At 45.6% G+C, this 12,340-nt stretch overlaps 1 protein-coding gene across 5 annotated transcripts in view; it reads left to right on the top strand.

Annotated features, from left to right (window-relative positions):
• FAM168A (family with sequence similarity 168 member A) overlaps window positions 1-12,340 on the top strand; it is a 124,713-nt gene that overhangs the window by 68,802 nt on the left and 43,571 nt on the right. The window lies entirely within an intron of this gene.

Below are 12,340 nucleotides of genomic sequence, written 5' to 3'. Positions count from 1 at the left end.
GGCTCCTCTCTGGAGCTGCACCGGCTCCTCTCTGGAGCTGCACTGGCTCCTCTCCGGAGCTGAGCAGAGCTCCTCTCTGGATCTGCTCTGAGCCACTTGGGTGCATGTGCTGGAGCAATCCAGCTGTGGAAATGAGGATCCCACAGCCAAGAGCCTCTTGTTGGGAGAACATCAAGTTATTGTGATAGGTGGTGACTGAAACCACATTATTGACTGGTTTTTTTTTTTTTTTTTATTTCAAGCTGTGCTTTGGTTGAGTTAATCTTATGTTGAAGAGCAAGTCTGATGTGTGTCTGAAACCTTCCTTACAACTGAATTGTCTAAAAATGTCATCTCTAATACTCAAAAAAGTCCTTGAAAGATGTTGAACCAGAATTATGTAACTAGTGGGGAACTGAAGTGTACTGATATGGAAAGTATTAAGCTGAGAGAGAAATGGTGCTTTGGAAAAAGAAAATCCCACCTTAGGYGTGTCTGGTTTTCCCATGGATTACGTTCACCTCATGTAGTTCTGATCTTGTAACCCCCTTACAAAAGCAGCCCTGGAAAACTCCTTTTCATTCCATTTTGGGGAATGTAATCAGCTGTYGGCTGTGTTGTGTTAGGACTTCCTGCTTCCTATTTGTGTTGCCAGTTTTGGCTTTCACCTGACGTGTGGAATTGCTTGGGAATGTGTTTTTGTGGAGGAGAGTGGTCAGCAGGGATGGGGATGATGGCAATGAGCATCCAATGCTCTCTGCTTTGTGTGGGGAATATTTTGGTTGGCTTTGGCAGCTCTTCCACCTGGTGGACCCATGGGRCTGTAAGGAGCCCCGTCTGAGACTCTGCAGAGCAGAGAGCTCCTCCAAGGCTTTCTGCCCCATTTTTATTCATCCTTTCTTTTTCCCATTCCAATTTATGCAGCTGCTTTGTTGCAGATGTTGTAGCTTGGGGGAACTTTGGTCTCACAGTCAGAGCACAAGAGGTTTGAAAAAACCAATCTCTGTGAAAAAGTCTCTTCAAAAATCTCCCCATTGTGAGAGGACTGTGGGCTCCAGCAGCGCTTGGGTGATAGAATGAGCTCATAAGTGCACAGTTATTTTCCTGCTCTGGAAATAACAGGAATTTTGTGCCTTTCCAGCACAAGAAGCTACTTCTCTCCCACTTTACTTKGATTTTTTTTTGGCACGTGCTTAAAGCTTCACCTTAATGTCCATGAAAAATATATTTCTGTGTCTGCTTTCACACAACCCTGGGTGTCATAAAAGCTGCTTTCTGGTGCTTGATAAGGCAACTTTATTTAAATATCAAGGTGCAAATCAGTCAGAATTTGGACCTTGACCTTTCTAGGAGAAGTTTAGAGGGTGAATTCTGCTTTAGAGGAAGGAATTMATGGGATCCCAGAATGGGTTGGGTTGGGAGGGACCTTAAAGGTCACCTCATTCCTCTCCCTACCATGGGCAGGGACATCTTCCACAAGGCCAGGCTGCTCCAAGCTCTGTCCACCCTGGCCTTGGACATGAATTCTGCAGGACTGCTTTTGGAATAAGCCAAGTGCCAACATTATTGGCATGTTGCCTTCTAAAATAACCTGCTGGTTGATTACTCTGAAGTTTCTGCTGTGCACTTAAATCTGTAAAATGTAACTTGGACACCTTGTGCCAGCTCTGACCCATGCAGGGATCATGACCAGGTGGTCCCCAGAAACTGTTTTAATCCCAATCCTGGCCTTCAGACATCTGTCTTACAGAATTTGTGGTGAATGCTAAGAAATCTGTGGTGGATGTGCAGAATGGTCTTACGGAAAAACAACTGGAGGCAGACGATACTGGAGAAATTATAACAAGGTTCTTAGTTATGTCAGTGGTAAAACAAAGAAAGGAAGATTCTGTGTGGATGTAGGACCCCAATATTGGTGCTGATTGTTCCATTGCCCAAGTGGAAGGTAARGGGTCAGTGGGCTGAGCTCTTACAGTGAGGTCCCAAAATAGAAGTTCAAAAGCATTTAACAGAAAAGCTTTATAATTTTTTTTTTTCTGGGCAAATAGTATTACAAACCCTTTTAAATCTGAATTTGTTTGAATATGTAATGAAAGACCCACAGTTCTATAACGAATGAGGGGGAGGAAATTTAAATTTTATCCTCTGCAGAGGAAAGACAGGGAACTCCTGAGGGTAGTCTCAGCAGTGGTGAAATGAGCTGAGGGATAAAACTCAGGTGGGATAGAGGCAGGAAGAARGCAGGGATGGTAATCAGGGTACTGGCAGATTGAAATCTGTGTTTTTGTGGGATTGGGGTTTTTTTAATGCTAAATGTAAGTGCTTTATACTACTTAATACCTTACTATTTTTGTTTATATGAAAGCTTTAGGCTGAAATAATGAGTTTTAACCTGATTTTCTTCTCATTCTCACTTCTGTGTTGTTTTCTGGTGGAGTAGGGAGAGAGGCCTGTTGTAAGATAAATAATCCAATTTTTCCTGCTAGATTGGCTGTTAGGGAAAATAGGAAATCCTTGTGTTAGGGAGAATGGGAAATCCTTGGCACATATTCAAGTACTTGATGAACCATCTATTTATTCAGATTCTTAATTTCTCCATTTTCCTTAAAGGAAGCGTGAAGGACAGTTACTTCCTAAATAAATTTTCAAGTGTGGTCTGCATTAAGTGGATTTTTAGGGGAAATAATAATTAAGTTTAAAAAAAGGAAGCTTTAAAATAGAGTTACTTGGTGAGATAAAATCAGAATTCTTCAATTCATAAGAGAAATGTTTATCAAAACAACGCCTGTGTTTGAACTGTCAGATTGTGAAGCAGAGATGCTTCACCCTGTGTCTCATTTTTTGGGGTCCTTAGAACTCCCAGATCTGTTGAATTGCAGCCCCATTCCCGTTTTCCATCAGAAAATGAAAGAGGAGGAGAATGTCCGTGCTGGCAGCGTTTCTGGCTGCGGGGTGAGAAGTTGTTGAGCCAGGGAAGGTGACACGGGGCAAATATTCGTGTGCCAGCGTTGTGCTCCAAGTCCTGGCTCCTTGTGCCTGGCTGGTGATGGCTTCCACTCCGCTGATTCCATGGATTTTGGAACATCAGCAGCAGCTTTGCAGTGCTGTTTACTATTTCATTAAACCAGACCATAATTAAGTCGGATTTTCGTGTAAGCTGTTGTTTTAATTGAGGCTAATTTTCAATTGTATTTAAGGCCCCTGTTTTGTTTCGTTGTTCTCGGTACAATTTGCTTTACCTGCCCCAAATGGGAGCTGCTGAAGCTGCTGAAGCACCTGGTTGGCACCTTCCCCTTCCCATTTCGTCGCCCCCACTGCAGGCAGGCAGCAGTAAATGGATTAGCCCGTCGGTGTGGAATCAGGGATGAAGAATCAGCCTCTCCTGGAGCTTGTTGGACTTCAAGCRTGAAGCTCTAAAGTGTTTGTGATAGCTCACGCAGTTCCCCTCTCCCTAGCAGGGCTGATTAATATGCTGATAAGATGCTGTGATTCATGAACCTGCGCTGGGCTGACTCCGTGTTATTCCTGAATAATAAATGGTGATAAAATCCAAGAGTCCAAAGATGCGAAGCAGCTTGGGAAATCTCCAGGGGTTTGTGCCACTTTGCTCCAGAGCGCGGCGTTTCTCAGGGATCTGGGAGATGCTCATGGAATCCTGGAATGTTTCTGGATGGGACCTTGAGGAACATCTCATTCCATGGGAGGGACACCTTCCACTGTYCCAGRSTGCTCCAARCCCCARTGTCCAGCCTGGCCTTGTGCACTGCCAGGGATCCAGGGGCAGCCACAGCTKCTCTGGGCACCCTGTGCCAGGGCCYCMCCACCCTCAYAGGGAACAATTCCTKCCCAATATCCCATCTGGCAGCRGGAAGCCATTCCCTGTGTCCTGTCCCTCCATCCCTTGTCCCCAGTCCCTCTCCAGCTCTCCTGGAGCCCCTCTGGGCACTGCCAGGGGCTCTGAGCTCTCCCAGGATCCTTCCCTTCTCCAGGTGAGCACCCCCAGCTCTCCCAGCCTGGCTCCAGAGCAGAGGACTTTCCCTGCATGGGACCCCTGCACACTCATGAAGAGCAGGMCATGTCCCTGAGCCAGGCTGGGGCAGCACTCTCAAGTTGAAAATTCCCAGGTTTTGTCATTTTTTCTTCCCCAAGGTGAAGCCACAGCATTTGTTTGGCCATAATGGTGAGCAGAGGGAACCTGCGCCCTCCGGCCGAACAGAACAGGAGGGGAAGGATTCTCACGTGTGTTCCTGTCCTAATCCATGCCATTTGTGTTCCTTGTTGAGCCTCAGACACAACTGCTCCTGTGACGAGTGACCTCATTTACTCCTGACTGTTCCTTTAATTTATTGGGATGTAGAAAGTTGGTGGCCATCGATGTCATAGGTGGAAGGATGTTCCGATAGGATTTCTGCTGTCTRCTTTTAATCCTCCTTTGCACACTTTTTGTGGGACAGAGATAATTCTAGGCACGATTTCAGCCTTCCTTATTAGCTTACWATTAAAACTGGCTGTATTATTCTGTGGAAATGCTGGGCCTTTGATGGCAAATCAGCTCTTTGGCCTTGCAAACCTTCAGAACTGCTCTGTGCAAAGAGGATGAACTTTWTATTTTTTCCCTTCCCTTTTGGTGTTCCTCAGCACATTTGTGGGGAGCAATGATGAGCACGAGGCAGATGGCAGGGCTGAGGTGCTCTCTCCTTSCTTTTCCTTCTGCTCTAAGATGTGCAGGCACATCAGCCCCTTCCATTGATTGGGAAATGCCACTCCTGGATTTAATTAGGCAATCCATCGCTTACCRGGTCTGTAGAACAGGAATTCTGAACCATGTTCAGGGTGTTGAATTGATTTCAGGGTGATTAAAAATGTATGAAGTGGATACAGTGAATATTTTTCCTCTGGCGTTTCTTCATGTTTATTAATCGGTGTGTATAGAGCAGACAGGAAAATCCTACTTGACTGGGAGAAGAATGAGCTATGACTTGTGTAGACTCTTGTTGTTTTTGTGTTGAAACGCCTGATTTTCGTACGGGAATACTTCCAGACAACTTGCTGAATTCCTCAGTGTTGGAAGCTGCTGGGTTTCAGCGTGGAGATCAGCGATGGGTAAATCACCATCTTCGTAGTGAATGCACTCTGGGACTTTGTGCAAGTTGTAAAATGTATAAAGCCACTAAGGAAAGGAGGGAGGAGCAGTTTTTGTTTGGGGAGAAGGAAGCAGAGGGATTTTGGGTTAGATTTATGATGTTTATGAGTGGCACAGGCTGGAATCATCATCCCTGGAAGTGTTCCAAAGCCAYGTGGATGTGGCACCTGGGGACACGGGGCAATGGTGGCCTTGGCAGTGATGGAGAACGATTGGACTYGATGGTCTCAGTGGCTTTTCCATCCTTAATGACTCTGTGGTTCTGAAATAATTAATGGCATCGGCTCAGCTCTTTTGGAGGTTGGTCCAGCTGCTGCCAGCCTTCCAAGGAGTTCACAGAAACTTTGGGAAACATCCCTCCCCCTTGGTTTTTTGTAACTGTTTGGAGGAGGTTTTACAGGCTTTTGAGTTTGCCTGTGCTGTACAGAAACAGAGCAGCCTCAGATGTTGAAAGCAAACAAAACTCATGTTCTGTTTTCCCAAATGACCTCATTGTGGGCCTTCTCCTCCTCCAGGCTCGGGTTAGTCCGTGCAACTGGTTTATGTTCTGCCTCATTTCTTGGCTGCAGTATTGATTTTGTTTTTCCTCACGGTGGAGAAGAAATAAAAAGATTAAGTGGCCATGCTTGAAGAGAGATGGGGAAAATTGTGAGGCAGGGAAGCAAAAAAGCATTGGTGGGGAAAAAAAAGATGGCCTTGGAAACATGTTTGGAAAGAAAGAGTGCTCCATTTAAAGAAAATGAAAGGTGAACAGAGAATTTTCTTGTGTCTCAATTGCTTCTGTGGCATTCAGACACATCATCTGAAATTCTTCACTCACCTGGAGAAGAGAGAAGCTTAATTTTTAAGAATGAGTCCCCCCACAGCTCTGTCTTGAATTGCATATAGACAAATTCTAACCAGTGCTTTCGGCTTTCAAAATGCATCTTTAGGATTACAATTGGTGGCTGAARGAATTTTATTTTGTTGTTCCTTAGTGTTTGCATATCAAAGAATGAAAATGGCTTTTGGTGGCTTATTCATTTCTAGTGTGTTTTTGAGGCATCTCCTTTTCCTTTATTTTGGCCATGGTCAATTTTTTTCCACCATTTARCACTTCCTTTTCTGCATGTTTCTTTTCCTTCCATAATTTTCCCTCTGAGTTCCTCTCACTCTACTCCTGAACAAGGAGTCTCTATGAGGGAAGTCAGAATCACATTGGTCATTTGAGCATCACAGAATCCTTGAGGCTGGAAAAGATCTTTGATGTGATCCAAGCCCAGATGTTCCCCAGCATTGCCGAAGCCACCACTGCCCTGTCCCCAAGTGCCACATCCCCCAGGGGCTTTTAAATCCCTCCAGGGATGGGGACTTTGTGCACCACAAGCTCCGTGGAGCAGGACCTTGTCATAGTGTGAGTTGGAGATGGGGGTTGTTCACAAACCAGGATGGAAACATCTCCTGGCCCTGGCCCCCCACATTTCTGGGAATCTCTCAGTGCAAGTTAAAAACCTCACCCAGGGTTTTAATGTGCTTTTCCTGCGTATTTCTCTCTGCCACTTGCAGCTCAAATTCATACCCTGGCTTGTTTTCCTCTGTGCAGGTTTGCACCCCACACATTCAATACCTCTTAAATCCCCAGGTGCTTCAATTAAATGACTGCAAAAAAGCTCCAAGGCTGCCTCGTGATCTGTTGAAAACCTTAATATTTGCTGCCTTTCCTTCCCCCCACAGCTTTTTTTTTCATCTGGCACAGCAAATAAGTGGTCAGATACTCGTTACTTTTTTTTTCAGGCTGAAGGTAATAAATTAAAATTTAGTGGCTTGACTTCTGCAAAAATGTTTTTAGATTAAATATTGAGTTTTTCTTCCCTCCTGGCGCACAATTATTCCTCACACCAGGCGCAGTCAATGTGATCCGGCGCAGAGGTTTGTACAGACAGAAACRTGAGCTGGGCCAGGTTTGGAAAAGACTTCTGTAAGCCTCAGAAATAATTCCCTGGTTTGTACCAGATCTGTTAATTACCGAGTCTGTTTTCCTACTGTGCTTTATACCTAATAGCTAATTTCTAATTTAATGGGGATCAGCTTTCCCGAAGTGGAGCGATTGAGTTTATTCATCACAGAATGGTGTGGRTTTGGAGGGACCTCAAAGCTCATCCAGTTGCAGGTTTGTTTTGCTGCTCTGTTTAGTTGGATTTAGCCTGGTGTGGAGCCAAAATCAGGTGTTGCTTATATGCAGATGGGTTCATAGAGTTTATTTTAAAGTGTGTGTGGCTGCCTTTCCCTCTCCCTGCTCTTGCTGGCACCCGGCCTCGTTTCATCTGATGCAGTACTGAGCTGGAATTTTAATGTCTCTGCGGCCAGCGATGATTTATTAGATCCCAGAGCCCTGGCTCTGAGTGCAGGAAGAAAATATTGCAGCAGTGAGCTGCCTTGGCACCGCTCGAATAAATGAGTCCTGAAAGGCTCTTTAGTGCTGCAGTTTTTTCCTTTTCCCTCCCCTCGCCCCCTGAGCTCCTTCCCCGGCCCCGACCCCTGGATTTCTGCTGCTGCTGGGGAGGGCTCTTTTCCTTGMAGGAATCGCCATCTCCGGGTCTTTTTTACAGGAATGTGTTTGTCAAAAGCCTTGTCATGTAAAGCCCTTTGAATTCCCAGAAGGASCTGCTGTCCTTCATCTGGGGAAAAATCAGCTTTTGTGGCAGGGTGCWAGGCTTGTGCTAGTGGGGAGGAGCTGGTGGCACATAGGGGAGATCGTGGAATCCCAGGATGGTTTGGGCTGGAAGGGACCTTAAATCCTGTCCAGTGCCTCCCGAGCCATGGGCAGGGACATCTTCCACTGTCCCAGGCTGCTCCAAGCCCCATCCAACCTGGCCTTGGACCCTGCCAGGGATCCAGGGGCAGCCACAGCTGCTCTGGGCACCCTGTGCCAGGGCCTGCCCATGCTCCCAGGGAACAATTCCTTCCCAATATCCCATCCATCCCTGTCCTCTGGCAGTGGGAAGCCATTCCCTGTGCCCTGTCCCTCCATCCCTTGTCCCCAGTCCCTCTCCAGCTCTCCTGGAGCCCCTTTAGGTCCTGGCAGGGGCTCTGATCTCTCCCTGGATCCTTCCCTTCTCCAGGTGAGCACCCCCAGCTCTCCCAGCCTGGCTCCAGCCTTGGAGCAGCTCTGTGGTCTCCTCTGGGCTCTCTCCAGCAGACCCATCCCTGTCTTTCCTGTTCTGAGTCCTGTCTTAGCAGTTACTGAGGAAAGGAAGCCAGAAGCTCAGTGTTCCCATGAAAAGCAGCAGCCTGTGGCCACCACCCCAGTGMTGGCCGTGCTCCTGTCCCAGCTGGTCCTTCCAGGAGCTGTCAGCCCAGCAGCCCTTCCTGGGAGCAGGTCTGAGTTGTTTCTCTTCATCAGCAAAATAATTTTCAGGAACAAGTAGAATAAAGAAGAAATCGGGCTGAAAAGGTGAGCTCTGAGGTTGGGAGAGAAGAAGTACAAGAAGGAARCCCCAGAATAACAACAGGTGAACAAACTTCAAATGTCTCATAGTTAAGAATTCTCATAGTAGGTAGCCAAAGGAAGTGTCCACTTTATATTGGATTGGTTGCCATCTGTTTACACTTCAAGATGACATTTCTGTGCCTCACATCAGAGACCTCATGTTTGGCAGCACAGAGCATCCGTCTCTGGGGGAGGAGGTCGATTCCGTGGCATTCCCAGGAGATGCAAAGCACGGGGTGACTGTAAATGAAATCACTCATGGGAAAAACCTGATTTTAACAGCTGAACAATGAAGAATTTCATTCAGARCAATGAGTGTGTGGGGGCATCTGAACTTCTGTTTACCTCTAGTTTTCCTTTTATGTCAAGTTAGGAATTCTGTTGGGGTGAAGACTGTTCTGTGCTGTTGTTGAAGGTGTAAAGATGTGCATTCTGTTGCCAGAACAATTCTTCTCTTCCCCAAAACAGTTAAGGAAGCAGTAGTATAATGGACTATCCCAGTAATTTCAGGGTGAGCAGAGCAATTCCCCACAGAAATAACAATTAAGTTGTCATCAGACAAGGCACGGTTTGCCCTGAGCCCATTAATGTAATTGAGGGTGTCACTGACTGCACGAGCAGCACGTTGGTCACTTGTCCCCAGCAGYCCCAGCTCGCCCAGCCTGGCTGCAGAGCAGAGGGGCTCCTGCAGCATCCTCTGGCCTGGAAATCCAGGTTATTCTCCTCCAGTCTAGGTGTCTTCAAAAAGGACATTCTGTGATATTGAATGTGGTGTGGGCTCCAGTTTGAGATCAGATGGGTCTTGAGTCACAGGATCCCAGAGTGGTTTGGGTTGGAAGGGACCTTAAAGCCCATCCAGTACCAGCCCTGCCATGGGGAGGGACACCTTCCACTGTCCCAGGCTGCTCCAAGCCCTGTCCAACCTGCCCTTGGGCACTCCCAGGGGCAGCCACAGCTTCTCTGGGCACCCTGTGTCCCTCCCCACCCTCACAGGGAAGGATTTTTTCCCAATATCCTGCATCTCCTCAAGCATTTTCATCCCTGGGTTCTTTCCCCTCCTATCAGTGCTTCGGTTTGGCTGTGGAGTTTTAATTTTTTTTTGTAATCCCRACAGTCCTTTATCCCTCCCTTGCTTCTCCCAAGCCCTCTGGCTCCTTGAAGGCACTGATGTGGATCTGTTATGAATAAAGATGAAGTGGAAGTGGAGTGCTCTCCCATTAATTTGAAACTTTGGTTATCATGACAACAGGTTACAACTCTCTTCATTGCCATGACGATCTCCCGCAAAATTGTTAAAATGCCGGCTTATGGTTATTTTTAGTTTGTCCTCCATTCCCATGGAGACCAACTTTTCCTTGAAGTGTTTGATGCTTTGTGCTGGGAGCCTTTAATGAGCCCCACACAAGAGTGGAAGTCAGGAGAGGCAGAGCCCTCCGAGGTCAGCCCGTCCCTCCGTGGGCCTTGAGGGACGCTCGCTGCAGTCGCTTTGCTGCTGCTTTTGTTGCATTGTGGCCACTTCTTTTTATTATTATTATCTTCTCTCGTGTGATTTTTAACATTTACATTTCCTGTAGCGCCCGAGCTCTTGTATTCTCTGCCTGTGACCCYAGTTTTTTACTGTGTTCTTTGCATATAACCCTATTTTTTATTGTATTCTTTGCACGTGACCCTCTTTTTGTGCATTGCATTCTGTCTGAAAACTTCAGATTCTGCACAGGCCACTGGAAAAAAAATCTAGAAAAATTATAGAAGCACTTGAACAAGACACACAAAGTGGTAATTTTTAGTTGCTGGGCCGTTTTGGGGGAAAAAAAACCTGCAGAAATTAACTTTCTGTCTGACAGTTTACAAAGGAGTTTTACTGGAGTGACATTTGGTCAATCAGCTCTACATTTACTGGTTTATAATTAATATATTATAAATTAATATAATATTACAAATCACCTGAAGCAAAAAGAGAAATAAACCTTCTTTGTGACCCTCCTTTGTCCATGGGCTTTTATTTTCTCCCCATTTCAGAAGGTGGCTGGGACTCTGGAAGCTTTTCATTTGTGTCCATCACACCTTGAGTGAGCAGGTTTTCCCTGAACCTGGGGATTTTTTCCACATCTGAGAACTGTTACAGTTGTTCTGTGCTTTCTTGGACTTTTGAAATCATGTCATTAATGCCAGCTGAACTCTGAGCTCAGTTCAACCTTCCACTCAACTTCCACTCAGTTCAAACTTCCACCTTGCTCTGTCCAGCCTGGCCCTGGGCACTTCAGGGATGGGGCACCCACAGCCTCTCGCACAGATAATATTTCTATCAATTTTAGGCCTCTAGAGAGGCTCAGGAACTTATCATTGATGGTACAAATCTCTTTTTAAGTGGTGTRAAATCTTTCTCTCTCTGGGATAATGAAATCCTTTTGCTGTTAGGGTGACTCTGAMTCTTTTTACAGCTGATAAGAGCAATCAGAAGAGTTTTTAATGCCTCTTGCTAGCAGAATCTCAACGCTCATCAGTGTCCTTTTGCTCTCTGGTGTGTCTGAGTTTGCATTTTCYGTGCAGAATCCAAATAAAACATGATTTCTGCATAACCCAGCCCTCATCTCTGGGATTGTAAGGTTATTTGGGCAGCAGGATTTCCTGGCAAGGTTGATGGCTCATTTCTACTCTGCAGATACAAGGGGGAGTATGCAATAAGGTGGATTTTTGTAGCACTGATGGTGGGGGGAAGATTTTTATCGGGATCTTGCTTAGCATCTTGTGAGATGCAAGGAAGAAAAATCCTCATGCTGAGGCTGGAGCACTTAATTAAAATAATAATCTATAAATCCCTTCATTTTTTTTGGGGGGGGGGGGGGGGGTACTGCTATATGTAGAGGATGTGGCATATTTTCCCTGACTTTATGTTGGTGTTGATTGCGAGGTGTGTGGCTGTGTTTAAGTGTTCCCACAGAACTCTGGCTGTGTGCTGTTCCCACAACAATTCCTTTGCCCTTTCCATGAGTGGTTAAGAGGCCATTCAGCATTCCTCAATCACTGTTTTATCCTGATGGCTGTTAATTGGCAATAAAGGTTGTCACTAATGTAATATATGCAAAGTATTGATAACACTGCTCATGGGGTGAGTTTTGTTCCCTTTTTTGTTTTTCTCACATTATTTAGGATTGCATGGAGTAGAACAGAACAGAACAGGACAGACCATTGCTGTTGGAAGGGATCTCCAACAATCATCTCATCCATCTGCCTTCCTCATTCAGGACTGATCACRTTATTAAGGGCACTATAATTTGGTTTTTATTTGCATGTCTGTGACCAGTGAATTAATTTTCTGAGATAATGTTGATTATAAAATCYACCATGATCTCTTCTTTCTCTGAGTTTGGGACCAGCAGCTGCAGGGAAGTGCAGTGAGAAATCTGCAGGCATGGAAAATTGGAGTTTTCTTCTAAATAATAATGCCTTTAATAACATGATTAACCCTGAATGAATTCCCATCCCTGGGAATGTTCAAGACCAGGTAGGACACAGCTCAATGCAACCTGACCTATGSGAAGGTCCCTTCCAGTCCCARCCATTCCAGGATTCTATTATTTCTCCTGAATGCAATTCTGTAACTTCTCCAATGCCTTTGGGAGTAAAAGAAGATACAGGGACAAAAATATCTGGGCAAAATTTTTACTGATCCAGGAGATTTTCTCTCTGTGATGACACTCTCCCTGGTTTCCTCAGCCTGTTTTGATATTTTAGCAGAATTACACTAC

This window comes from Malurus melanocephalus, unplaced genomic scaffold, assembly GCF_030028575.1.
Source record: "Malurus melanocephalus ecotype Western Australia unplaced genomic scaffold, MMel_1.1 scaffold_89, whole genome shotgun sequence".
NCBI classification, from domain to species: domain Eukaryota; kingdom Metazoa; phylum Chordata; class Aves; order Passeriformes; family Maluridae; genus Malurus; species Malurus melanocephalus.
The sequence above is the reverse complement of the archived record's forward strand: the minus strand, read 5'-3'. Positions and strand labels throughout refer to the sequence as shown.